Source organism: Cicer arietinum, chromosome 8 (assembly GCF_000331145.2).
Source record: "Cicer arietinum cultivar CDC Frontier isolate Library 1 chromosome 8, Cicar.CDCFrontier_v2.0, whole genome shotgun sequence".
Taxonomy (NCBI): domain Eukaryota; kingdom Viridiplantae; phylum Streptophyta; class Magnoliopsida; order Fabales; family Fabaceae; genus Cicer; species Cicer arietinum.
Genome location: NC_021167.2, coordinates 20346142 through 20350611, shown reverse-complemented (window position 1 = coordinate 20350611; position 4470 = coordinate 20346142). Strand labels below are relative to the sequence as shown.

Sequence of the window (4470 nt, the reverse complement as noted above, 5' to 3'; positions counted from 1 at the left end):
TATGTCCACATACAATATATTGATTGATGGACTATGCAAAGGTGGAAGGCTTAAGAATGCACAAGTAGTGTTTCATGATCTTTTAACTAAAGGCTACCAACTAACTGTCTGGACATATAATATTATGATAAATGGGTTTTGTAAGGATTGCTTGTTTGACGAAGCACTTGCTTTGTTATCAAGAATGGAAGACAATGGTTGTATTCCTGATGTTGTAAGTTATGAAACAATTATTTATGCCCTCTTTGACCAAGATGAAAGAGATAAGGCAGAAAAGCTTCTACGTGAAATGATTTCTAGAGGTCTATTGAAAAAACAAAACTAGGTAGGATGCTTTCTTGTTACATAGGATTGTTATGAATGGGATTGTGAATAGGTAATACTATAAAATTTGAACTCAATTTGCTACATCCATTTGTTCTTAGCAAATTAGATATGTCAAGGAGAATGCCCTTTTTCGATTATAGGGTTTATGACAATGTGAAATTAGTTAAGAGTTAAAGACTACACCCACACATCTCTTTAAGATTGAACTAAAGGATTCCAAAATATTTATGGTTCTAGCGAATGCTTATGGGAATTATGTGCGTCTAGCATACATGCTTAACATTACTTGCCTTGTAATATTGCTGCAACAGGATTATGATAGAAACAATAGTCTAACAGATTACTTAGTGATTTACATTTCTTGCCTTTGAATTGCAGCTTGTTGCTCAAGAAGCATAATCTGAGAAGAATAAGAAGGTTTTTCTATCTGATGCATTGTCTGTTCACTCAGCCTCCAGTCATTGTCACTATTAAGCTTTATGGTGACTTGTCTGTTTGCATTGTGAATTATATTTTTGTTATCTGCTAAAAACCTTGTTTTTGTAAATGCAGTTACTTAATTTTTTAAATGTGATTTAGGAGTTATAACATGATTTTTAAAGCTCCATATTGGGAAAAAAGACCTTGAAGCTCCATATAATCAAGATAGTGGTGCTGGTTTGTGTGGTCAAGAAGTCCCTGAGGTATGCAATGAAATTGTTAATTTTATTGATCTTCTCTTGCCTCTTTATTTGCAATCTAAAGCCATGAGGATACAAATTAATATTTAAGTTAATGAGAACGCATTTAATGTGAGACTTAAAGTTTAACTATGTTGTCTATAATTAATGTGTAGGAGGAAAGTGTAGGAAAATGTAATGCTTCCACTGCCGCACATCATCAGTCACCCTTTGCTGAGTTCTTCAGGTACTCAACAAATGTAACTTAGAGTAGCACGTGAAAGGATATTGTTGGAATATTATAAAATATTTTATAATATCTCGTAGAATCAATTTGTAATTTTAGTATATTTTAGATTAATTTTAGGATTAGTTTCTATAGTACTTGGTTATTATCTCTCATGAGTCTTGTATCCCTCCCTATAAATAGCGATTACTTTTAGTTTTTGTATCAAGTTGGTTAACATGGTGATACTAATTAGCAATAACAATTGAAATGAATAGCAAGATGGATATAAATATTCATAATATCATTTTTTATTTTTTTTTATTTAAACTCTAAAATTCTCATAATTAATTTAATCTGTTTGCAAATTTGACTGAATTTAATCCCTCCCTACACAGACGAGTGACATAAGCTATGCATGCTCCAGCTCCATGCGCCCTGTACGGAAAAGCTGCATGGAGAAGGGGCAGCCAGCTTCATGCGCTGTTATACTCGTAGAACATATTTTATGACAAGATTATGTTGAGGGATAAAGTCGCCGCAACAAATGTGTTTGGAGTCCGATTTGGTAAGGGGTAGGATGTTGGGAGGCAGTGCATGAAAATCTGCATGCAGCTGCCGTTGTGGGAGATGATGGTTGCTGCTGTGAAAACACAAACACAGGACATTGTTGCCAGTTGTATAGTTTGTACAGGCTGGTTGCTGATTGCATGATAAAAAATTCTGCAAGCAAGAATTTAAAGGTGTAACAGAAATTCTGGTTTCAAATTTTAGTAAGTCTTTGTTTGTTTTAATTTGAAGAAATGCAACATTATTTCAAATCATTTGTGAATACATAAGTATGTGTATATATGTTTCTCTTAATATTGAACTTAATTGTAGAGGCTAATTTGAGAAACATTTAAAGGCTCTGATGCTGAAGAAATGAAAAATAGTGCAAGTGAAACTAAATATTAATGATTTCGTTATTAGTTACTTGAATATGTATGACTTGTTTTAAAAGTTAAATAATTATGACTTGGTTAATTTATTTGAAATTAGAACAGTAATAATAAAATTAAAGATTTTTATTGTTGGTGATATAATTTAGGAGAGGCAAGACACTTCATATTTAGTGCTATGTTATGCCTTGAGAGAAGAGAAACCAAAGAGGTAATTTTCGTTAGCTCGTATGTGATTATTTGAGTCAAAAACTGCTGACTTTAGATTATTAATTGTGATTTAACTTTGAATTGCAGTCTCCCTATTGATGGTTTAGAAGTAATGAAGATTTAGCTGTCAACTCATCATCAGTACAATGTATTGTCCAAAGTGTGGTACTAAGGTAGTTTTTATATAAATTACAAATAATGTAACATAATGTAGAGATTTATCTTTTTGTTATTTTGATTCAATTTCTAAATATTCACAGCTAGGAGATTTTTTTTGCTTCAAGTGAAGCTAGGAAAGATGATGTTGTAAGTTTTGGTGAAAAGTGATTAATAGGTTTAGTTAGAATATCTTATTTCATTGTCAACTCATCATCAGTACAATGTATTGTCCAAAGTGTGGTACTAAGGTAGTTTTTATATAAATTACAAATAATGTAACATAATGTAGAAATTTATCTTTTTGTTATTTTGATTCAATTTCTAAATATTCACAGCTAGGAGATTTTTTTTGCTTCAAGTGAAGCTAGGAAAGATGATGTTGTAAGTTTTGGTGAAAAGTGATTAATAGGTTTAGTTAGAATATCTTATTTCATTGTCTTATTACTAAAAGTGTTGGTCTTAATGTTGATTAAAATGTAGTATTGTGTTGCACATAGATTGTGTAAAGCATACTTGTTTGTTATGTAATTTTTAGATTCAATAACTTGATGAGTTCACCGGTAATGTTTCACTCCCAAAAAGTTAATAGAGAAATGATGTTTTGTGCTGTGAAAGCAAAATCTATAGTTGATATTTTCATGTTTTTAAGAGAGTTGACTTGATTTTAAGTGAGAATTTCAGTTCTTAATAGATATTTTGTCCATTAATTTTGCATTTTTCAAGATAAATCTGTTTATATTTAAATGTTTTAAAATTCAAGGTTACATTAATTACTACATATATATATATTTTACCCGTTACACCAATGAAGAGAGAGTAATTAATTGAGTGTATTTATGTAAAGTAAAGATATATATTTGAAATTTTCTTGTTAATTTTTTTATTTGTACAAAACTATTTTAAAGAAAGTGTATATATACAGGACATTAATTACTTAAAAATTGAAATTCATGATTGTGTTAACTTGTATCTAAACATAATAAGCTTAAGCTTGTGGCTTATCTGTATTAGTAGTTTCAATTTTAATAATCTACACACAATGTATTTTTAGATAGTATCAATATCAGTGCGGCGCCTCTAAATTTATCTGTCTGTCTCTTTTTCCTTTCTTTCTCATTCAATCAATAGAGGTGCTTTTGAGTCATTATTTTGTCATTTTTAACCAATTAAATATTTTTCAATATATAGATTTAGTTTTCTTTTGTATTTTTATGTGAATTCTTCATCTGAAATACAATAGTGTTTTGTTTGCCGTCTTATTGTAGTGTTGTTTAATCTTTCATCTTGTTGCGGTGTTCTTTTGGTTTAGACTGACACACCAATTTTGATTTATTATAGATTCAACTAATGACATGATTATCAATACTATATATTTGTAGATTTATCTATTTTAATTTTACTGACATTAAATTTAAGTTGTTTTCAATATAATTTGTCAATTTGAATCTTTGTTTGACCATGAAATGAATGAAAGTATGAAACAACACGTTTTTGTGAAAGATTATATTTATAGTATCTCAAAAATTTATATGGTATAGTTTAAAATGATTTTATAAATACATTCAATTATATCTCATTATTTAAATATTATATTCACTTCAAGAAAATATATATATACCTATTTTAAGATATGATATTATAATATAGAGATCTAATTGAATATTTGTTTAAATTTTTTTGCACATTATTAGTATATATAAATTAAAATCTACAATTTAGAGTTAATATTAGCATTACCTTTGATTAGTTACTCAACCAACATACACATAATAATCTGTTGTGGTCTACTTATTTTTCTTCTTCTTAGTAGGATTTTCTTCTTCATTTATTGGAGATGAATGATTTAAGATCATTTTTTGTCTTAAAGTCATTCATCTAACTTGTGTTTTTGTAATTTTATTTAAATAAGCGATTTCTATATAAATATATATAGTTTTTAGTTTTGTGA

The 4470-nt window shown here is 28.7% G+C and overlaps 1 long non-coding RNA gene across 11 annotated transcripts in view; it reads left to right on the top strand.

Moving 5' to 3' along the window:
• LOC101514875 (uncharacterized) overlaps nucleotides 1-2835 on the top strand; it is a 4445-nt gene extending 1610 nt beyond the window's left edge. Inside the window, exons 1-6 of one of the 11 annotated variants that reach the window (XR_012161558.1) lie at nucleotides 20-214; nucleotides 706-809; nucleotides 907-1010; nucleotides 1163-1233; nucleotides 1611-2364; nucleotides 2451-2835. This is a non-coding gene — a long non-coding RNA (uncharacterized lncRNA). Of the gene's footprint in view, nucleotides 1-19; nucleotides 215-320; nucleotides 1011-1162; nucleotides 1234-1610; nucleotides 2365-2450 lie in introns of those variants that run through there. The other 10 variants (XR_012161560.1, XR_012161557.1, XR_012161555.1 and 7 more) reach the window with 10 other exon arrangements.
• Nucleotides 2836-4470: the final 1635 nt, after the last annotated feature.